At 35.4% G+C, this 24,564-nt stretch overlaps 1 protein-coding gene and 1 non-coding gene across 2 annotated transcripts in view; one reads left to right on the top strand and one right to left on the bottom strand.

The window, feature by feature from the left end:
• The window catches only part of CTNNA3 (catenin alpha 3), a 1,620,658-nt gene that overhangs the window by 244,668 nt on the left and 1,351,426 nt on the right, over window positions 1-24,564 (top strand). The gene's annotated exons all lie outside the window — the stretch shown is intronic.
• On the bottom strand, window positions 15,133-15,263 carry LOC150010162 (small nucleolar RNA SNORA24). The gene has a single exon (XR_016511573.1). It is a non-coding gene; the product is annotated as a small nucleolar RNA SNORA24 (small nucleolar RNA).

The following is a 24,564-nucleotide window of genomic DNA, read 5'->3' as shown; positions in this document are numbered from 1 at the left end:
GAAGATTTTCTGTATTTTACTACACTGAAATGAGCTGCTGTTTGATAGCAGTGCCTGCCTCCCATGCTGATTTAGCTAATGGACTTCCTGTTGTAGGTCAGAACTTGGATGACTTAAAGAGGCACAGCTAGGTAGATGGAAGTTTTGGAATAAATTCTGAGTAAATGCTTAAGTCCTGTGAAGATTTTATGATTTTGATCAGTTTTGAATGTACAAAAAATACTTATGGTTTGCTTTGAGGTTAACATGATGTGGACAGATTTCTTTGATTATTTAGTATCAATCAGGTAATTAATAAGTCACAGACATTATTTCCTATTTTATCATTCTCAGTGTTTTAATCAAATAAATAAAACCTCTCATATTTCATATATCAAAACATATATTGAGACCATTGGGATTAAAGTCTGTCTTAAAAAAATTCTTTTCCTACAATATTTAAGAAGATTTTTCTGTAATACTTTCTCTTTTGCTCATTTCCCCGTGGGGTAATTTGTCATAGTCTGTTTTTGCTAATGCTTAATGAAGTCCTTCAATACAGTTAAAACAAGTATTGAAGGCAGCTTTGAAAGTAAAAGAATACGAGGAAGACCCCTTTTGTCATCTGAAGGGAGGGTAGGAAAGATACAGCATGTTATCAAGACATAAAGAGATGGACATAAAGGGAGATGCAGAGCCTGAGACCTGTGTGTGATCTAAGACTGTGTAAGGAAATATTTCTTCTCAGAAGAATTTCCAGTCGTGGAGCACAGGGCTGAATGTAAATAAAGAAAATGAAATTCAATGTCTGGGTATAAAATGTAAGAGCTCCCTATGCTTTAGTTCAGAGTCTCCAAAGAAGGTGCTATATATTTTCAGAAGTACCTTCCCTACATGCATGACAATTTAGTTATTCATAATCAGGGTAAATACTACACACAATTTATAAGTATATTTTTAAAAATTTGGAAGTTAGTTATGACAATACCACGTACTTCATTTGTACATTGCAATTTCTGAGTGCTTTTTTTCTGCATTCCATCCTTAAATCTTCAAAACAATGTGGAGACATAAGCAGGTCAGTTGATATCATTTTCATGATGTGTATGATATAAATATCCCCTTCCTACCCACAGTGCACCTAGGAGGCACATGGATATTAAAGGTCTGCCTTTGCAAGTACACTCTACTTGCATGGCTGTGAGATTTCTGCTCTCCTTCTGCACTCCCCAAGTTATTTTTGAGAGCGTGCAGGGTGTGTCCCCGCCAGGCACTATGATACCACACGTGCTGCCAAACCTGCTGTGTGAATGTGTTCTTGGATAATGCTGTCTTGCCCTGGTGGTGGTGCTATGTGGAGCTCAGAATGCTCAAGTTGCACTCATAGACTGTTTAGAAGAATTGGGTGAGGAGGAAAGAAGAATGGATGGGGAGTTGGAGAATTGTCCAATATATTATTCCTCTTTCCTTTAAACTGGTGTTTCTAAGTACATACACATGAATCTTCATAATTAAAAAGTAATAGTGCAACCCTGGCTGGTGTGGCTCAGTGGATTAAGTGCCAGCCTGTAAACTAAAGGATCACCAGTTCGACTCCCAGTCAGGGCACATGCCTAGGTTGTGGGCCAGGTCCCCAGTTGGGGGCACATGAGAGGAAACCATACATTGATGTTTCTCTCCCTCTCTCTCTCCCCCCTTACCCTCTCTCTAAAAATAAATAAATTATTTAAAAAAGGTAATCATGGAAGCTTTTTGAACATTTGTGAAGAAGGCTAGAAATCACTACTCTGCGAATGATCACTGAAAGGTTCTTGGTATTCACAAAGTTTTGAAACACCTCAAAATTATATTTTGTGGGGTTGCTTTATGGTGTTCAAATTTCCCTATTATGTTTTCTGTACTTTCTAAAAGAAAACTTTTGGGTTTTAAAAAGTTAAAAGGTATTGTTCTTGCATAAGTAAATTTTGGACAGATGGAGAAGTCACTTCTTGTCCACTGTGAGACAATGGGCAGATGGTTGGAACCACAGGAGGCCTGGGATGCTATTATTCTATGCTGAGGTCATTAGAATATAAGCTACATAAAGCTAGCCACCTCATGGCCTTATTTTGCTAACATTTCACGTTCAAAGAAACAAGAGAATAACATCCAAAATAATTGAAAGGAAATTACATCTTTACTACTTTGTCTGATCAGATAGCCAAAGGAGAATTATTGCACATAACACAGTAAAGCAGTCTTAAATATAGTTTTCTCATTCTCTCATTTTCAAATTCTCCCACATGTAGCAACTACAACCTGTCTCTTATTCCACTGTAAATTCCCAGAAAGTTCTTTATCTAACCCAGGCTGTACAGGCTCATTGTAGTTCTTCTCTTTCCTTCTGGCTCAGAGTTTTAATAAGTAGGATGAACCTAGCCTCAGGGGCCTGTTTTGGTTTTCCTGTGCCCCCAGTGCTCTGAGCCAGTGTAATGGAGGAGGGCCTGGGAATTTGTTAAAACAAACATTAATCTGTACTCTTAGAGGATCCAGAAGATTATAAACATGTAACTCAATGTTTTTTCTTTTATTTCCATAACAATAAAAATCAGACCTATAAAAATATTGTTGTACATATTGTCTGAAAGACAAATGAAGATAGTTGTTTATTAGCTCACATGTGTTTTTAAAGACGATTTGGAGAAATCACCAACACATCTTAATACCAAGGATAATTGTATTTCCTGAAAGCAATGAAAAAACCCTTTGGAAAATGGTAAATCCTATAACTGTTAAATTATTCTATTTCAAGTTCACTACTGAAAAGAAAAGAGCCAAATATCTATATGGCTTACCACAATGACGTATGACTCATTTTGTATTCACTTTTTTCTTTCAACCAAGTTATAATTTATGCTAATTTGTATTTTATGTGTCCTTATAACCCACTGTATGCTTCTGGTAGTAGGGGAATATAAATAATGACTCGGAGCAAAACAGCAATGTCTTTTATAGAAGTGTAGATTTATCTTAATTCTGTAGAATTTAATGGTACAAAGAGTAAAGAATCAGTTAGTGGGTCTTAGTATTAGAACATTAATCCTGACTTAAACAGCTGGTCTGATATTAAGCCGAACAGACATTCTCCAGGACTCTGGAGGAAAATGTTAAACCCTACAGATTGTTTTTACCTCTGTGTTGTCTACACCTTGGATTTTAGTGATCATCATTGTTTGCTTTTAGAAGTGGTTTATTTTTGCTTTATTCAATATTCAATGCTTTGTATTCTGCTGTCATTTAGTAGAACTCAGTACACATCTACTGGCTGATTATATATTTGAATTTATTGTTAACTGATCATTGAATTCCAAGATATAACTCTAGTTAGGGTAGTGAGGTTAAATGGTGTAAAAACTCCTTAAAATTCAAGAACTATATTCTAGTTTTTATTCTCATTCTGTACTATCTTTTAAGTTGTTTTTTGGTGCCAAATAAATTCCCAGTTAGTACTTGTTATGAGACCACATTCTGAGAGAATATTATTTTTCAATTAGGCAAATAAGTTTAAATCCCAACTCTGCTGTTGATCAGTATGACCTAATCTCTCTGAGCTTTAGTTTCCTCTCCCATAAAATGGGCATGGTAATAGTTTCTTTGTGGGATGGTTGTGAGGATTAAAGAGCATAATGCATATAAAAATGGGGTAGGTCCTGAACAAATTATGTTTATTCATTTTCCTGTTGAATAAATAAGTGAAGAAATAAATGAGAACATTATGCTTCTGTATTATTTAAATAAGTCATTTAGTATATCAAAAAATTAAGGACAAATTAAGAAAAGTTAAACTTATTTTAAATTAAGAGAAGTTAAAATGTATTAAAAATGTAATAAGACTTTGTAGGAAATACAATTTCGAGACTTATGTGAAAAGTTCATGCTTTGCCATTACAGTGTGGTATCTCCTTATGGATGCATTTACACGTAAATATATATATAGCAGGTGATGAGAGCTATGTTGCCAGGAAGCTCGTGACTGTGTTGAGCTTAGTTGGTGTAATTCTTACAAGCTAAGGTTTTCTGATATAATTTCTATCACATACCTTTATTAGTTGGCTTTTAGTTCATTCTTGTTTTAATTCTTATTTTAAATGTGTATGTACCATACATTGCTTTAAATCTTTAAAAACATTAATAGCGTAAATCAATAAAAATAAGTTGATAGCAGAATTGATAAGATAAATGCAATTTCATTAAAACTTTTCTTCAGTGTGCCATATGTGCACTGTGACTAACAGGATTCAGTACTTTGGGTTCTGTATTGGCAGGGATTCTCTGATTATGGAAGCTATCGCAGTTTTCAGTAGACATTTTAAGAATTACCTAGACAAAACATCCTGTAAAACTTCAGGGAGTTGGATAGCTGACAAAAACTCCAATTCTTTAAGTATATTTAGTTTAAACGAACTGAAAAGTTGGTATAAAAGAAACTAATATTGACTTCTGATGAACTGGTAGTGGAGCAGCTTCTGTGGACAAAGGCTTTTTGATGACTATTCTCCCCCCATTGAACATGGTTGATTTTAAGTAAACTAATGTAATAATTTTAAGTATAAAAGTAGTCACCAAACAGCTTCCAGTGAACATGTGAATATGATGGATAAGCTAACAGGTGAATAGCAATATTGTTCTAACTGATTCCACCAGAAAGGAAAAAAAGAAAACAAGGCAGTAGGACAATGATAGAGAGGGCTTCACATGTCATGAAGGGTTGAAGATGCTTTTTCTGAGTTAACATTTTCAATTCTACAAAGCATCCAGTGTTTGCAGTTTCTCCATTGAAAGGGTTTACATAGAAATGGTAAATCTGTAGAATTTCCATATGTGTGTTTTGCATGTAATTTGCACAATAACAGAAGTTAAAATGTACTGATTTTGTATGAAAGACTGGTTTGTGGAGGGGGTTGTATTTTTAGCTAAAGCTTTGTTTTAGATCTTCCAATTAACCTCACACAATTTTTAGAGCTACATAAAGTAGCTGTTGACCTTGCTTTACTGGAAAGAATTATAGTACATAAAGGGAAACAAATCTCAAGAAATTATTAAACTTCTTTTTTGTTTTCAGAAGACTGAAACAAAGCATCTAGTTCTTGATAAAGCACAAAATAGAGTCCTCTGGAGTAGAGGGAAAGTTAATGCATACTGGAAAGATCATAAGAAGATTGACTTTCTAGACCAGACTTTGACTCTAAATTGCTTTGTGACCCTAGGCAAGTTTGGGCTTTAGTCTCCTTACAGATTGTCTAGCTTTGAAATCTAAAAATTATATTGAAGTGTTATTATTATGCAGACATTTCCCCTTGAATATTCAATGTTTTTATGGAGAGGAAATAAAAATACTTGTCTGTATACTTAAAACAATTTACAGACTTTTAATTCATCTCCATAACATTCTGAAACAGAGGGGAATTAATTGCTTCATGAAATTATGAGCTCTGGGAGGTATTCAAGCAGAGAAGAGACACCCATTAGAACTGTGGCAATAGTTTTATTTGGTATCCCAAAACACTGAGGTTTTAGGAGTTTAGTTTTTAGTATAATTCTTCTTAGTGACTTCTGCTAACTCATGTGAGTTTCTAAATAAAGTGAAGAGGGAAAATAGAAAGGCGAACCTAGAAGCAACGCTTCAAAGATTTCCCTTTAAAATTGAAAATACGTAATTGGCTCTTGTTACAGTAGTTGCTTTGCCACCTACTCAAATCATATCAATTCTCTAAGATCAGTTCTGGCCTTCATTACCCATAGTCCTTAAAAAAAAAATCCAAACTATCTTCATATTCCTGATTGCCCTTGGTGCTCATTAGCAAATGTTGAAACATTTGTGGTTATAACATATATACCATTTATATAGAGACTTATGTACATCAAACTTCACCTTAGTTATAAAAAAATTGGTCTTTTACTATTTTATGAACATGGCAGAGATTATAATATATATTCCTTCAACCCATAATGTACAGTATTTTAGATACTAACTTGATGAATATCTGTTGAATTTACTTCAACAGCTCATCAAAAGGGCTACCTTTGCAGCCTAGTCTCTCAGATTAAAGTTAACCCCTAGGCATATTCTTTTATTCATTAAATTATCTTTTGTGAAAAGATTCTACTTGACTTTCTTTTTCATTCCTATTTCAGAGGTTGCAGTATGTTCTTTCTTTTCAGATTTTCTAAGTAGATTGAAAAATTTCTTATTACTTACATTATACCTTATGTGTTCTTAGACTTGAGACTTTATTCCATTTTGTGTACAAATATAATCTAGAAATTGGTTCTTAAGGCCTCTCAGATTCCTAATACTTGGTCTCTTCAGGGCAATACAAAAGAATATTGTCTTGTATGGAAATTTGGTTCATTTGATAATAGGCACATTGCCTCTGTTATTATAGTGTTCCATTTGCTCTGCAGATTAATTTTATGCTCCACTATTTTCTAAAAGTCCTGGAATTCTTATTTTGATCAAATGGCTTGTATTAAATTTGTATCTATTACATATTGACCCTGTTTTTAAAAAAAGTGACTGAGAGTCTTTAAAATGTGAACCTGTGCTCTGACAGGTGTGGTTCAATGGGTTGGGAATTGTCCTTCAAACCAGAAGGTTGCAGGTTCAATTCCTGGTGAGGGCACATGCCTACATTGTGGGCCAGGTTCCTGGTAGGGGGTTTGTGAAAGGCATCCGATCGATGCTTACTCTCCCTCTTTTCATCTCTTTCTTCCCCTCTCTCTAAATATAAATAAATTTTAAAAATGTGAACTTTTTACCTGCTCTGCCTTTGGGAAAAGGAACATGTTGCTGTTCATCATGTTCACGTTGATGATTTCTAACATATTTTCAGTTCTTTATTCCTAACACTTTCCCCCCACAGCTATATTCTTATTTGTATTTACTCATATTAATAATATCTTTGTACAATGCCTTTTAATTTTTAAACACTTTCATGAGGATCATAACATGTAATTATCAATATCTGCCCTGTGAATTAGGCAGGCAGGTAATATCTGCATTTTTCAGAGGAAGAAACTGAGGCTTAGAGGTTTTAAGTGACTCGTCCAACTGGAACTAAAACACAGGTATTCTGATTCCTACTTTGTGCTCTTTTTAATTATAAAAGTGGCATTTAAATGATTGTTAAAAATACTAGAATGGAATTATGCTAACAGTGAATTTATAATAATATTGTATTTTACTGCAGTTTTAAACATATTTGAAAATATCTTATGTATTTGTTTATGTAGTGAATGTTTCTCACAAAATATCTAATCTTATATATAGAAGCCCTAGACATACACTTTTAGGTCCCTTTTAAATAGTTGATGCATAATTAGGAGCATAAATAGAGCAAAGAAACCACATTTGTCATTGTGGGGAAATGAATGAGAATATGATAAATGCCAACAGAAATGCATCAGGTGCCCATTATCTGATGTGCACCTTATAATTGCTCACTTCCTTATTCATAGCCCCAAATCCCCCAAATTAATTGCTCTTTTATCCAACTTATTATGGAGGTAGTTAAATACATTTTAAAGAACATAGAATGATCTATGAAATAGAGATGCATTGTTTTATTGTGCACTATATTGCACTTCACAGATGTTGTGTTTTTTACAAACTGAAGGCAAGACCCACCCCCAGCAAAAAGATTATGGCTACTTTATAGAGATACTGGATTTCTTGCTGCGGTCTGGACCAAACCTGCAATATCTGCACAGTACACCATAAACCCTTTTCTTGTGGAAAGAAAATTGTTTGAACCCAAAATTTGAACCTCAGATTTCAGCAACCCTCAAAAGTTTGAAAATAGTTTATCTGTAATATTCCATAACCTATACTTTAATCACTTGTTGAATGTCTGATCAAAGTTTTATCTGGAAAGTATTAAGATGAGAAGTTAAAGTTTATATAATATAAAATTACTTTAACCATAACATTTATGTCTAGATGTGCTTAATGAGAAAGAGCTGGGAGGCTTCAGCTAGTCCCAACTCTTACCTATTTTGATGAATTTTTGCTTACCTATTTTGTTGAATTTTTGTCTTGCTGGTTTCTCATTATCTCCTTAATAGATATCTTCTTTCCTCTCCATACTTGCTACTATACACACACTTTCACCAGAAATCTCAGAGGTTGTGTCTATTTAGAGCCATTTAAAAATCTGAATATGTTACATCTACTGGGCTTATGTAAAGTTCAGCAAGGTCCATACTGTTAATGTACTGAATAGATATCTAAAGTAAAGTATGTTAGACTGGTTAGGATATGTGCTTCTCTAGAGGAAGAGGAGTCTATTTTCTGTGCACAGGATTGCAAACATGCCTCTTTCATTTTAACTGTAAGTCAGAGTCTTGAATTTATACTACTAGCTGGGATGGATTTGTAGAAATTCAGAAGGCATCATACCTATGGGCTCTACATACATCTCTGAGCTTTGACATTTATTAAATTTCCTTTATCAAGGCTGTAATATCACTGAAGGGCCCTAGCTGTTTAGTCAAGAGTGGCTTTTGCTGCCAACAACCGAGGTTGTTCTCTGTAATTAAACTGCTTTCCCAAGTTTTCCTTGAAGAGGGGTTCCAAGAGTTTTCACTATGTTAGTCTCCACTGATAGCTTTTTAGTTTGTCTCTCACTCTATAATGAAAGAGGAGGTACTTGGCTTGCCAGTTTATTTTGTATACAGTATTCCCTCACTTATCGAGGGAATACCCCACCCACAATAGGTGAAAATCCGTGAAGTAGGAACCTTACATTTATTTTAGTGTTTATATATATTTTAAGGCTTTATAAACCCTTCCCACACACTTATAAACTGTTCCCAGTCCCTTATTAAACTTTTCTACACTTTTATAAACACAACTTATGTTCTTAAACATAAACCTATGTAACTTTAACAACATATGTTTACAGTACCACAAAATCCCGCGATATAGTGAAAATTCTGCGATAAATAATTAAATATAATATTTAAACAAAATCCTGTGATACAGTGAGACTGTGAAAAGTGAACCACAATATAGAGAGGGACTACTGTACTCCCTAACTTAATATTTAACCATAGCACAATGTAAAGTGGAATGTGTGATTACTGGGTCAATTAAAGAAACAAATGCCACTTTTTAAATTGTCTACAGAGTCCCTTAAAGGTAGATTGGCCCACTGAGATGTTAGCTTTTTCTTTCTTGATAAAAGGCACAGTTGTGGCTGGTGCTAATGCATTTTCTTCCATTTCTACTTTCTTCTTTGGCTGTAGCAGTAAAGCCAATACCTCCAGCAGCCATCTTGTGACCTTGAAGCAATGAGCTCTTGATGCTGTTCATCCTTATGAATTCAATTTCAGGAAAATAAACTACCACTTTTTTCAGGTTTTGTTAGCCCCAAAAAGCATACCTAATTAACATATGATAGTCATAGATTGCTCTTAATAAGACAGAGGAGTATATATTTTTTATTAGTACAGGGTTTCTCAACCTAAGCATCACTGACATTTAGTGTTGGATAATTTTTTATTGTGAGGGCTCTTCTGTGCATTATAAGATTTGAGCACCATCCCTGGCCTCTGTTTATCAGATGACAATAGAAATTTTACATACCTTTCAAGGTTCAACTGATGGTGGATTAAAATCAATATTTTAGTAATATTAAAATTTTTTTGTCTGACTTTTTGTCAGGTGTGATTATATTATAGGTGAGGAAGAACTCACTATAGAAGCTGAGGTGACAGCTCTATCATTTCTTTGTGCCTATATTATTAGTATAATTGTCAATTCAGTGTTTCTTTGAAAGATTTTTTTCCATTTTTTTATTTTGTAAGGTTAGTTTAAATAAAACTAGGTAATATGATCAGTAAATTTACTTCCTGTGGTTAAATGCACTATGTTACTTTGCAATATGTCAAAAGCCAGGAGATGAGCGAGGGCTTCACCATCAACTGCTTCCACTTCCTTCTGCATATTTTATATAATCTCCCTTTCTTGTTTACAGATGACAGAAAAAAGGAAAAGGACCATTGTAATCTGTTAAATATCAGAAAGGTTAATTTATTTCTATTTTTAATTTATATATTTTAATTTTTAATTATATTTTATTGATTATGGTATTACAGTTGTCCCAAATTTTACTTTCACTCCCCTCCACCCAGCATCACCCCAACTCTCTCAGGCAGTCCCCACACAATTGTTCATGTCCATGGGTCATGTGTATAGGTTCTTAGGCTACTTCATTGCCTATACTGTGCTTTACATCCCCATGGCCATTCTATTTGTACTTCTTAATCGCCTTACTTCTTCACCCATTACCACACACCCCTCTCCCATCTAACAACTATCAAAATGCTCTCTATATCCATGATTCTGTCTTGGTTCTTCTTGTTTGCTTAGTTTGTTTATTACATTCAATTGTTGATAGATATGTATTTATTGCCACTTTACTGTTCATAGTTTTGATCTTCTTTTTCTTAAAAAAGTCCCTTTAACATTTCATATAATAATAGTTTGGTGAGGATGAGCTCCTTTAGTTTTTTCTTGTCTGGGAAGCTCTTTATCTGCCCTTCAATTCTAAGTGATAGCTTTGCTGAGTGGAGCAATCTTGGCTGTAGGGCCCTGTTTTCCATGACTTTGAATATTTCTTGCCAATCCCTTCTTGACTGAAAAGTTTCTTTTGAGAAATCAGTTGACAGTCTTATGGGTACTCCCCTGTAGGTAACTCACTTCTTTTCTCTTGCTGCTTTTAAGATTCTCTATCTTTAACCTTTGACATTTTAATTATAATGTGTCTTGGAGTGGGCCTCTTTGCATCCATCTTGGTTAGGACTCTGTAGTTCCTGGACTTCCATGTCTTTTTCTTCCACCAAATTAGGGAAATTTTGTTTCATTATTTTTTCAAAAAGATTTCTCTCTCTTCCTTCTGGTATCCCTATGATGTGAATGTTGGAGTGCTTGAAGTTTTCCCAAAGGCTGCTTATACTGTCCTCATTTTTTTTTTTTTGATTTATTGTTCTTCTTGTTTTGATTGGTTCATTTTTGCCTCCCTATGTTCCAAATCATTGACTTGATTCTTGATTTCATCCACTCTCCTATTCTTTCCCTGTAAACTGTTTTTTATTTCAAATAGTGTATCCTTTGTTTCTGACTAGATCTTTTGTGTGCTATTGAGGTCCTCACTAAGTTCCTTGAGCATCCTTATAACCAGTGTTTTGACCTCTGCATCTGATAGCTTATCTCCTTTTTGTTTAATTCTTTTTCTGGAGTTTTGATCTGTTCTTTCATTTGGGCCATGCTTCTTTGTCTCCTCATTTTATAGCCTCCCTGTGTTTGTTTCTATGTATTAGGTAGAGCTGCTATGACTCCCTGACTTGGTAGTGTGGCCTAATGTGGTAGGTGTCCTGTAGTGTCCAGTGGCACTCTTTCTATTTTTTGATAAAAATAAATACATGTAGAAGTTCTGTTTTCTTTTCACACCCTAGTGCTATGCTCCATTTTGGTGATTTTTGGCAAGCTGGTGTTTGTTATTGATAATGAGGAAGCAGGAATAAATAAATCAATGTTAGTCTTAAGTTATCATTTGGAGAATAACTGGGTTTTAATTTATAATTTAGTTAAATTGGTAAATTTATGGGTTTAGAATTTGCATGGGTTTGCATAATCATTTGCATATAGGTAGAGGGTGATATTCATTCCTTTTCAAATAAGAAATTAATACCTTATGTTGTTATTGACATAGGTTGTTACTGACAGAGGTCTCATAGAAATCTCACATTGTCACCCTAATTTAAACATTTAATTTATGATACAACCAGCAATGAAAAGGGACCTACCTATTGTTCTTAATATTGGAGTACAGTTGTGAAGTGAAACTGACTTATTCCTAACCTAATTTGGTAAGATTTTCACTCATTAATATGTTTCTTGTACTTGTATGCAATTGCATTCCCTAGATGTAGTGTTTTGTTTCTTAAGTAACATAGTTGAATTGTAAATTGGTGCAGGCTCTGTGAAAACAGTATGGAGTTTACTCCAAAAATTAAAAATTTACTCCTAATATTAATTAGGTTGTAGAATAAATGTATTGTGTATTCCTGAAAAGGTCTTTTGGCTTACTACCACCTTGAAAACATATAAACCTATAACAATGAGATTTTATTAGTATTCTCCTCTAAAAAATAAAAATGTAAGTGAACAATTCAAGCTCCAAACATACAAATGGGTAACTCAGCCTAAATATTTGCAGCATTTATCCTTGCAAGTTAGAAGGTACCACTTTCGTTGTTGGGTGCTCAGAAAAAGGATGTTAAAAAATAATAAACTCAGCAATAAGTTTTCCTTAATCTAAATTCTGCAGCAACCATGTAGGGTTATTCTGGAGAATGTGAAATGGCATGCAGGCAGTTAGTCCATTCATCTCCTAGGTCCATTGGTTAATCAAGTTGGGTAGATTCATATCCTTTCTCTTCTTTGATTTATACTGTTCATTCATTAGCTTTTAAGCAGGTATACAATGCCCAGAAAGCAAGATTCTTATAATTCTTCTAATAATGGTGAAATTTGCTTAGAAAGTCTAGTGTCCTGTTGATTGTATCTGTAACAAGATTAGAGGATAGAGAGGACTCTGGCCAAGAATGGGGCTAGGGTGGGCTGCTAGTCAAAAGATTTAACTGGAAATGTCAAGAGCTGCTTAATTTACCCTTCAAAGCTAAGTTCAGTTTTCTTCATTATAAGCTCATTATAGTAATTTTGTTGTGGGTAGCTGACTGAGACTCTTTTTTCCAATAAAAATGTCTTTCCCTGCATTCCGATTTTTGACAAGGGTACTGTTGATAAATTCTTATAGAATTGATTTATCTTATTCATTCATTTAACAAAATATTTATTATGTTCCATGAGTACTTGATACTGGAAATACTTTTAAAAATTATGGTACCTGACCTAAAGCAGTACACAGTTTATCCCATCATCTAAATCTTTTTTATACTTGGCACATATTAATTGACTTTAGTCATTTAATGTATATGTCCTATTTCTCAGCTCTGAGAACAGTTCTCAGTTGTTGATGATAAAGATGATTTGTATTGCAGGTAAATGCCAGATTAAGCTTTTGAATTACAGTAGTCCCTCGCTATATCATGTTTCACTTATTGCAGCCTCACTGTATTGCGGGATTGTAAAAAATATATTTAATTATTTATTGCGGATCTTTTGCTATATCGCAGGATTTTGTGGTACTGTATATGTATGTTGTTAAAGTTACATAGGTTTAAGAGTATAGAATAAATGTAAGGTTCCTACTTTGTGGGGTAGTCTGGAACGTAATACCCACGGTAAGTGAGGGAATACTGTACTAGCATTCTTTCAGAGCATGCAACTTGCATAATAGGATATGTTCAATGGTATTTTTAGACACATTGCTAAATGTTGCACTGAATGAAAGTTTAGGGAGTTCTCTCTAATACCATAATTCAGTGGCTGTCACACCAGCTACTTTGTAGAATATCTTGGGCAGCTTTTATTTTTTCCATCTAGGCCGCACTCCAGACTGATGAAAACAGAATCTCAGGGCAGAGTCTGAGTTCTGGCATGCTAGAGGCATGTGAGTCACTTCTGTATGGCACCTAATTCCAAGAATAATTATGCCAATATTTTTCAGATTGAGATACTGACATTCAGACAGGTGAAAAAATTGTCTAAAGCTGTAGAGCTAATGAGTGGAAGAGGTAGCATCTGAACCCTGATGTTCTAGCTATAAAACCTTTCCCATTTCTTTTTTTCAATGTATATTATAATATTATAGTTGACTTACAATATTCAGGTGTACAACGTAGTGATTGCACATTTATATACTTTACAAAGTGATCCCCCTGATAAGTCTAGTACTCACAAGGCACCAAACATAGGTATTACAATATTATTGACTATATCTCCTATGCTGTATTTTACATCCTGTGACTATTTTTGTAGCTGCCAATTTGTACTTCTTAGTCCCTTTTACTATTTTCACCCATCCTTTAACACCCCTCTCATCGGGCAACCATCAGTTCTGTCTCTATGAGTTTATTTCTGTTTTGTTTATTCACTTATTTTATTTTTAGATTTTACATGTAAATAAAATCATGTGGTACAACATGTACATTTCTCTGACTCACTTCACTTAGCATAATACTCTCCAGGTTCATTCGTACTGTCACAAAAGGTAAGATTTCCTTCTTTTTTATAGCTGAGTGATACTTGGCATACATATAGCTACTCTTCCATTTGTGCTTATGGAAGACTTGGCAAATCACCCATGATACTCTACTTTTGTCCTGAATCAGCCTCAGAATTATTATTAACACAGTACTTCAGCCAGTGATTATCAATCGATTGTAACTGATGTGACCGAAGAAACCAAGTACCATGTATGACCTAGTATGGCCTCTCATTTTCCAAAAAAGGCAACTGAGGCTCAAAGAGGGTATCTTAAAAAATACTGTTTATAGTTGGAATTAGAGCTGATGGTCCCATATTTTAGCTTCAGTGTTCTTCAACTCCATCATCCTACTCAGTCAGCAAACAGAATATGAAATTTCCATGCCCTTTCAGAGTCATCAGTACTGAATTTTGTAATCTTCAGGTTTCTGAGTTATTGATATTATTGTCTGGCCTATGTACAGTTTCTTAAAATGGGGAGAAAGAAATGTACAGTGCCCTGAAGTGCATTCAAACCCCATCAGCCTAAAACTAGAACACAGAATATATAAAATGTTGATGATAAATAGCATGTATATCAAACTGCAATTACCACAAAAGTACAGCAAGAAATCTTAACACCCCAAATGCAGCTGTAAATCTAACAATACAACAACAAAACTTCCTGGAGGAAATTGTTATATTGGGCCATTGTTACTTTTTTAAAAAAATTTAATTGATTGTTTATTTTATTCTTAGAGAGAGGGGAAAGGAGGAGAGGGAGAGAAACATCACTGTGTGGTTGCCTCTCACTCATGCCCCCACCTGGGGACCTGATGTGCAACCTGGTAATGTGCCCTGATTGGGAATCAAACCAGCAACACTGGGCTCACTGGCCGATGCTCAATCCACTGAGCCACAGCAGCCAGGGCTACCATTGTTACTTTTTTTTTTTTTTTGAAGAATGTTACTTGTGCAAGTCAGAATCTGATACCAATTAAATGGTGACAGCTTTGCCAATAAACAAGAATATGCTCTTCCATGGCTACGACGGGAGACTGCCACAGTTGACAGGTCCCAAAGAAATATGGAACCATTGTTACTTTTGATTCCAGCTTATTATCTGATCAGTTGGGATGTTTTCAGGGGCATTAGCTCTCATAGTCTCAGTTCTGTTTGGTCATCAGTAGCTGATGACATAAAGGCTTATTTATTTGTTTGTTTATTTTTTATTTTCATTGTTGACACTATTGCAGATGTCCCCATTCCATCCCCATTCCCCCCCCCCCCCAAGTCCCTACTCCTTTTTTCACAGAAAGGCTCATTTCTTTAATTCCACTAGCACTTGAAGTACAAGGAAATAAACTTACTAGGAACCCTTTCCCCCCCTGAAAGCAGTGATCCTTACACTTTTTACTGCAGTACATCTTTGGTAAAGCTAGGTATGCACTAGAACTCTTTTGAGTTCTGCCATTTAAAACCCAACCTTTGTCCTTTCGCTCCACATTTCTGTTGACTTATATATCGACTGTGTGGGTCATACAAGACCTTCAGAGAAGCCACCTACTATCAAAGGACCTCTCATAAAGAGTCACATAAATAATGCAGAGGCATTCTTTAGCTATAGCTTAGTGCTAAATTTACTACCTTCTGTGGATGTGAGCATAATGCTTATTAGATATTGGAAACTATTGAAATAGAGCTCCAGAATTAAGCCTATAAGAACCTTCTTATTGAGAGTGGGCAATCTACTCCAATTCATGGAATATGAAATGAGGTGACTGTATATTTAAATTTGTAAATAAAAACAAATAGATTTAAATTAAGAAGATAAACTGAACTTGAGTAGATTTCAAGAAAGCTTAGAATGGTTCCATCTGATTTTCTTCTGTATCAAGAGGACAATAAAGTTATTTTAGTCAGCATTTCTCAAAAAGTGGAATCTGTTTCATGGGAATACAGTTCAAACTCCCTCATTTGTATCATCAGACACCATGGGTGTTGTTAAAAATATGGATCAACAGTTATTATGTGGGAGTAGGACATCTTACAGAAATGTATTCCTACAGCTCACAGAAAATAGCTTTATTCTTTCTTCTCTAGCACTGGAGCTCTGTTATAAGGAACACAATTTTCCAATTTTCCTTCTTTCAGTAAGCTTTTAGGTTTGCCATTAAAATTTCCGAACTCAATCCTGCTAAGGCTCAGTTTTTATTTTGCAATACTATTTTATTCTAAGGGGAAAAAAGTAGATAAATGCCCTTTTGGTTTTATTTTGTAAAGCATCAGAAGTGTGAACTAGAAAATTATTCTACTTTGGGACAAAGATTTTCTGGGAAATTTAATCCTTTATTATTCAAGATAATTCAACCTGAACACTTTGGGCCCATTTAAAATATTTTATCTACATCTCATTAAACTAATATGCACATTTCTTCCTTTTTTCCCCTAGACTGAATCACACAGATTTTTATAACTAACTATATTTTTCATTTGTTCTAAATTGTTCTTCATTGGCACCTCATTTGTTCAGTAATGCCATAGTCATGTTGTGGAATCCCAGTTGCTTTTGCCTGAGATTCAGGAGTAAAGATGAAAATCATTGGGAAGAACTGATGTTTGAAGCTTTTCCTAGGGATTATTTTTGCTGCATGTAACTCACTTTTAGTGACAAATTCTAGAAATTCTCAACTTCTCTAAAAATATTATCCTTCCTATTCTAAAGTATGTGGAAGGAGTAGGCTTTGGTGAAGTTATGTTTGGCTAGAAGAGATGCCATATCTCATATCAAGGATGTTAACAGGTATATATTCATCTTACTCTGCTACCAAGGAAGGAAACGATGTTCAGATGGTCACATCATTTGAATAATGGAGTGATAGAACTGCCTCTGAGTCACACTGATCTAATTCTGAACTAGCCCATTGTGTTCTAATTTTTTTCCAATTTGACAAGAATTCTATGTCAATTATTACAATACCATGACTTGACAACCTTTGAGAGATAAAATAAAATAACATACTGCAAAATAAGTCCTAACCGAATTGTTTTGTCTTTGTGATACTTCCCTGCGGCCTATGCCTGGGACTTCCTGCCCCACACAAGTGATGTTAGGAAATGGAAGCAGAACAGCTTATTCATTTTTCTTCCCCTCCATATTTCACAAGCTTGGACTGTGGCAGTTGAAGTAAGATAATCATTCTGTGCCAGATGAAAGATAGAAGAAAAAAAAAAAAAACAACAGCTTGCCAATAGGAGCTTAAATTTAACATTAGAATCCTGAAAAATATGAAAAAGAGGTGATATCCCAGGAAAAGTACATCGACACTGTAATCTGGTAACTTTTTCACTCCTAATATGTATGTGTGTGTGTACCAACAATGTCACTTTTGTCAGTAAAGGCTTAATATAACTTAGAATATATGTTAGAAAGAATAAACCAGATAAATTCCACATTCACATTATTTTCACTGACTGGTTTGTGGTTTGATATATTCTCATAGTATTTCCAGGTGTATGAGGTTTTGCAAGTGTGAATCCTGCCACTTTGCCCATAGGATTAGTGGAGAGGAATATGACATTTTGATCTTATCTTTGGTACTGAAAGACTTTAACAAATATACTTGTCCTAGCTACTTTTCCTACTTATCTGTATTCTATTTATTTCTGGTACAGTGAAATATCAGTTTTTCCCAGGCATTGTCTGAGGAAAGTTTCTGGAGTGATCTGTGTGTTTAGGTTTTCTTGTTAATGTGGTAATGAATCAGGAGCAGTTTTTGGATAAAATAGAACTGTATACTAGTTATTTTTTCTTCATTTTCTTTATGAATGAGACTGAGGTGGCCTGGGATTTCTATGAAATCTGTAGTGGTAAGCTCTTTGTTTTTCCAAATGCCTTCCATGACACTGATTAGTTAGGTTACCCCCATTTCTTCTTGACTGCATTTATATAATAATAGTAATTTTATTGAGCTTATCTTTCAATGTGCTAGGCGCTGTGCTTAAAAGCTTTATATGTATGAACTAGTAAAACCTCACAGTGACTCCAAAGACTAGATCTTACTCTTATCTCCATTTCTCAGATGTGGACACATTGGAGACTAGATTGAAATCTAAGCAGTTTAAGTACTGTGCCCATGCATTTAACAACTGCTTCATGCTATTGCCTATGGTATGGCTGGGAAAACAAGTGATATAACCTTCAGAAGTATGAAATTTGGGAAAGAAACAGGAGGGTACAGTGATGGGGAAATGGTTGCCCCCAATATGAGTTTTTCTGTCTTCTAATAACAGAATCCTGCTGGATTCCTGACCAACAGCAATAGGAGCTATATTTCCTAGCCTCTCTTAGAGATGTAATTATCCCCTGATATGTGATTAAGGTTACTGAGATGTAAGTGAAACTTTTTATTGGGCAGTTTCTCAAACGTTCCTAAAAGTTAGCCTGTGTGTACCCTTTGCCTCTATCCTGCTGCTTGAAATGTGGATGTTATGATTGTAACTCAAGCTGTCATATTGGAGTATGCAGATAAGGTGGTGAAATGAGAAAGTGGAAGGAGCCGGGATCGCTGAGTACTTTATGGAGCAGAGCTACCACACCAGCCCTATCCCTTTACCTTCAGGCTTCTGTGTGAGAGCAAGTTCTGTCTTGTTTAAAGCACTGTAATTTTGGGTGTTTTAATTTTAATTTGCACATAACTAATTGCTTATATCATGTCTCTTCAACAGTGAGGATTGTAAGTGTAAAGGCCTCCTTAACAACATTTAAAGAAAGTCTCATCTCTTGTAGAGAGATGTCCCAGTGCTATGTTAAATCTATTCTTACATTGTTGACTGAATGAGGGTTCCTTTTAAACTGGTGCAGCCACTATGGGAAACAGTATGGAGGTTCCTCAAAAAATTAAGAATAGAATTTTCATATGACCCAGCAACCCCTCTTCTGGGTATCTAACCCCAAATTTGAAAACATGTATTTGTAAAGATATATGTAACCCTGTGTTCATTGTAGTATTATTCATGGTAGCCAAGATATGGAAGCAACTGAACTATCCTTCAATAGATGATTGGATGAATAAGATACATACATACAGTGGTACATACATACAGGGGAATACTACTCAGCCATAAGAAAAGATGAAATACATTTGTGACAACATGGATGGATCTTGAGAGTGTCATGCCAAGTGAAATAAGTCAGAAGAAAAAAGTCAAGAACCATATGATTTCACTCATGTGAGATATAAAACTGAAAGCAATAAATGAACAGAGAAGACAAACAAACAAAAACACAGAGACACAAACAACAATATGGTGGTTACCAGAGGGTAGAAGAGCGAGGGGAGTTAGTAAAAGGTAAAGAGGGGTCAAATATGGTGACAGAAGGTTTGACTTAGTGTGATAAATATATAATGCAATATACAGATGATGTGTTACAGAACGTACACTTGAAACCTACATAATTTATTAACCAACGTCATCCCTGAAAATCTAACAAAATTCAAAAAATAAATAAATGTAAAACACTTAAATTAAAAAAAATGGGGATTGTAAGTAGTTTACCATTTGTGCATAGTGGGCACTAAAAAAAATTTAGTTTATTTTAAATGTTTTAGTATTCAGAGTCAGCTACTTGAGTTAAAAAATTTTTAATTGAGATAACATTGGTTAATAACATTACATAAGTTTCAGATGTTACAACATTATTATTGATATCTGTATACACTATAGCATGCTTACCACCAAAAGTCTAGTTTCTATCCTTCACCATATATTTGACCCCCTTTACCTATATCCCCCTTCCCCTTAATCCTTTTTTTCTGGTAACTACCAGTTTGTTGTTTGCATCTACAAGTTTTATTTTATTTGTTTGTTTCTTTTTGTTTTATATTCCACATGAGTGAAATCATGTTTTTTGTCCTTTTCCAGCTGACTTATTTCATTTAGCATAATACCATGAAGATCCCCTCCATGTTATAGAAAATGGCAATATAGTATCTTTTTTTATAACTGAGTAGTATTCTGATACACACAAACACATACATGCACATACATGCACATAAATTCATATGATGTCTTCAAATTCACACAAAAAAGACTAAGACCAATGTCCAGAGGCTTAGTACTTATGTTTTCTTCTATTTTTATTGTTTTACATTTTACATTCAAGTTTTTAATCCATTTTGAGTTAATTTATGTGTACGGTGTAAGACAGTGATCTAATTTCAGTCTTTTGCATGTGGCCATTCAATTTTCTTGACCATCTATTGAAGAGACTTTTCTTTTTCCATTGTATATTCTTGGTTCCTTTGTTGTAAATTAGTTGCCCATACATATGTCAGCTAATTTGTGAGGCTTCAATTCTGATAAATTCACCTGTGTTTATTTATTTTTTTGCCAGCATATATTGTATTGGCTACTATGGCTCTTAGTGTAGTTTAAAATCAAGTGGTGTGACACCTCTGGCTTTGTTCTTTTTTTCCCTCAGGATTTCTTTGGCTGTTTGGGATCTTTTGGAATTCCATACATATTTTAGGATTCCCTTTTCCAATTTCTGTAAAAATGACTTGGGGTTGTATAGGGAATGCATCGAATCTGTAGCTTATTTTAAGTATACAGACATTTTAACAATATTAAATATTCCAATCCATGAACATGAAATATTTTAAAATTTCCTTATGTCTTCTTTAATTTCTTTCAACAATGTCTTTTTGTTTTATGAGCCGTGCAATATATGGAAATACAATATAATGCTTTAATTTTAATACAATTGAATGATAATAGAACTTCTCTTCCCTTTAAAGTAATGATTAAGTTCCAAATATTAGATAGGAAACAATTTACAAGTATAACTCCTCTGCCATGTCCATGTAGTATCCAATGAACTTTAAATCTATTATTTTTTACTACCATTTATCACTTTAAATGTTATATCTACTGGGGTTAGGATCAATGACTAAATCAATTGGTAAGAATGATTACTGAAAACCAGGTTTCTCTGGATGTTACTGATCAGAATTCTCTTATTTAACAATACATTACTTGTATGGTATAGTGAAAATGTATAAGAGCTCTAAACATTTAATAAGTCCTAAAATGTCTTATTAAAAATAAAAAAAAGAAAAAGAATTTAAATTCCATTGAACACATGTGTGTTCAATGCCTATTTCTCAAATGCCTATTTTAAATTTGTAGCATTAGAATCTTATAAAGTAGTTATCATTTTTTTGTTGTTCAATTATAAGTACAGAGTTTTCTCCTCGTTCTGGAATTCAAGTAAAAAAATGATAGTGCCTTGGAGTAGGACCTCATCAGTGTAGAAAGAGGGGTTGGACAGATTTGTGATCTGTGTAGCACACAGAGATAAGTCTGGCTGATGGATTTAATATGGGGGTTGGATGGGGAGGCAAAGCAGAAGGAGTAATGGCACACATATTCAACCTGAGCAACAGAGTAGATGGAGGAATGGCTTCCTGAGGTGGGTGGGCTTGAGGTGTGTGGTAGGGGGAAGGAAGCAAATCAATAGTTCCATTTTGCATAATTTGAGTTGGAGATACTTGTGAGGAGACATCCAAGAATGAAAATCAAGTTGTATATATGATTTTGAATTTCAGAGGAGATGTTTGCATTGGAGGTATAAAATTTGGAGTTATCAATTTAGGGATGATATTTAAAGTCATGGGAATATTTGAGATCATTTAGGAAGAAAGTATAAAGTAAAGAAAGCCAAGGGCTCTGAAAACAGCCTGGTGAATGTGATAAGAAATTTTTGTTATGATCAAAGATTATGGTGTGTGTTGGGGTCTGGTGTGGCTTTCTCTTCCTCTGGGTACCACTGGTCTGCTTGTTGCTCTTGACCCATGCCATCTTCTCTAAGATGACTCTTACTCTGCATAAGTAAGTGCCATGACTTGGGAGCTGGGCTATTAAAAAGTCATGTGTGAGAATCAAGAATGCAATCAATTAAATGCATTCATCAAAAAACTGTTGATATAGAATTCCAAGGAGTTCTAGAGATGCATAAAATTTGATGTATAATTTAGAAAGTTTCTTTCATAAATTTAATAACCTTTTAATCTAACTGCTCTTGGATAAGCATAAAAATTAGTTTTGAAATAATGGCACTTTGAAACTATAAATATGGGGATCAGTGATTTAATGATTGGTGCTCATGTTTTCTGTGTGAAATTGGCTATATTTGAACTTTTGCAATTTTTACAATCTTATACTATCATATGTTGGAGTGTCATTAGCATTGGCCCACAAAGAACTTTTCTATAAAGGAATTCAAGACTCTTAATATAACTTTTTACAGAACCAAAATGTTGGTGTGTGTGTGTGTGTGTATGTGTGTGTGTGTGTGAGAGAGAGAGAGAGAGAGAGAGAGAGAGAGAGAGAGAGAGAGAGAGAGAGTGCGGGCAGACGGAGAGAAGGAGGAATGTATAGAGAAGCAGCTATTCCTAAGTAGGTTAATGACAAAAATTGTGATAGTTGAAGAAAGACAGCATCAGTTTTTACATTTAAAGTATTTTAGAATTTAATTAATTAAGAACAGCCAAAATATTTCTTTCCAATCTGAATTTTCCTTTTTCAATTCACTGACCAAGAGATTGCCTTTTTAAGTGCCCCAGATTCTGTAATATGCCAAGATATTTTATAGAAAAAACTAAGACCTGTATGGCCTGCACTTAGGCTACAGTCAGAACATAGCACAGTGCCTTGCATATGTTTATTCCTTTCACTACCATTTATAGAATACCTACCAGGCAAGCTTATTAATTTCACTGGCATTAATCAAACTCTTACCATGCTCCCCATAACTGAAGCCACTCATATGCTCCATTTGTGGACCCAGCATAAAATTTAGTTTTGTGAGTCCGTGAATAGGCAACTTTCTGCTAAAATAAATATATTGCCCAGTATTTTTGATACCAGAAAAAATATTAAATATTTTAAAATGTGGCCTTGCACCAAAGCCAATGGTTATTTCTATTGTAGTATTGCTGACCTTCATCGCTGCAGGATCTCCTGGCTGCAAATATCTGGAGGTAGCGAAGGGCGGCTGCCACCAAGCAGACGGTGGTGGTCAGGGCATTCAAGGCACACAGGGCGAAAAGGACTTTCTTAAGTAGAAGGTGAACTGCACTACAAGGCTGAACCGGGAAGAGTTTCAAGGCGTTTTCTTTGTCTGTGCATTTGGCTGGTTGAAATTCTTCACAACAGAAGCAAATCTTGCCTTCACCTAAATCCACCAAATCACACCTGGGCACGCTGGACACAAACTGCGCCCCTTTGCAGCCCAGGATAAATCCAGCTAAATTTAAGAGGACACACACCACAGAGAGCAGCACGAAGAGGTTTACCAGGAGTATCATAGGCCTTTTCCAAGTTGTTAATCCTATAATTCCAGAGAGTATCACCTGTGCGTAAATATATGTAATTCTCCCTTCTTCTGGTTCATTCATTCATTCATTCATTCTTCAAAACTGGACAAGTCCAGCTGCAGCCTGGCCATGGAGGACTCGGTAGATGCACCGCCCAGTCACCATACTGATAGTGTCAGGCTCCTCCGCCCCAGCCACTGGCTGGTTTGGCTCAGTGGATTGAGCGTCGGCCTGCGAGCTAAGTGTCGCTGGTTCGATCTTCCAGTCAGGGCACATCAGAGAAGGAAAACTCTGACTCCAAAAAACCTCCGCTGCCTTGCGGCATACCTCTTCAGGGGAAAGGCTAAGGGAGTAAACCCCGACAGAAAATCCGGAGCCGGAGTCCCTAAGGCGGTTTGACGCTGTAGTCAACACCGGCAACTCCTGCGGCGCACCTGAAGCCAAGCTGTATTGACTCCGTCTTTCCCTTGGACCCTTCAGCTGCGAAGAGAGGGGGGGTCTGCTGCATGGGCAACAGCAGACCCTCCATATCACCCTGCCCAGGCTCTGTAGCTTCAGCTTCACTGGAGAGGACACTCCAGCGTCATCGCAAGATGTCGATTCAACACGGGAGGAGACAGATACCGTGTCACTCCCGAGTCGAACTGCACAGCCATTCTCGGCGGTGCAGATAGACTCTTAAGAAGCTACACCATCGTCTCTCGAGACAGACGGCTGCCGACGACGATTGCTGACCTTAGTTAGAGTGCTGTGCATGTAATTGTTTGATTCCTAGGGGATTCACCTAACAATGATAACAACTCTCCATCCTTCTTTCCCTTCCTCCATCTGTTCTGCACATATTCAGTGAATATTTGGCTCCATTGTCAGAGTTGACTTCTTCCAATTTCCTCCTCAAAATTTTTTTAGCTTTCCATGTTTTTCATTTCAACAGAGGCTGTGAGACTTCCACTCAATTAAATTGGCTCAGAAGATTACTGAGCTTCAAAGTCTGGCTATGGGAGGATCTCCAGA

Source organism: Furipterus horrens, unplaced genomic scaffold, assembly GCF_987537825.1.
Source record: "Furipterus horrens unplaced genomic scaffold, mFurHor1.1.pri manual_scaffold_5, whole genome shotgun sequence".
Taxonomy (NCBI): domain Eukaryota; kingdom Metazoa; phylum Chordata; class Mammalia; order Chiroptera; family Furipteridae; genus Furipterus; species Furipterus horrens.
Note: the sequence above shows the minus strand (reverse complement) of the source record. Positions and strands in the feature narration are given on the sequence as shown.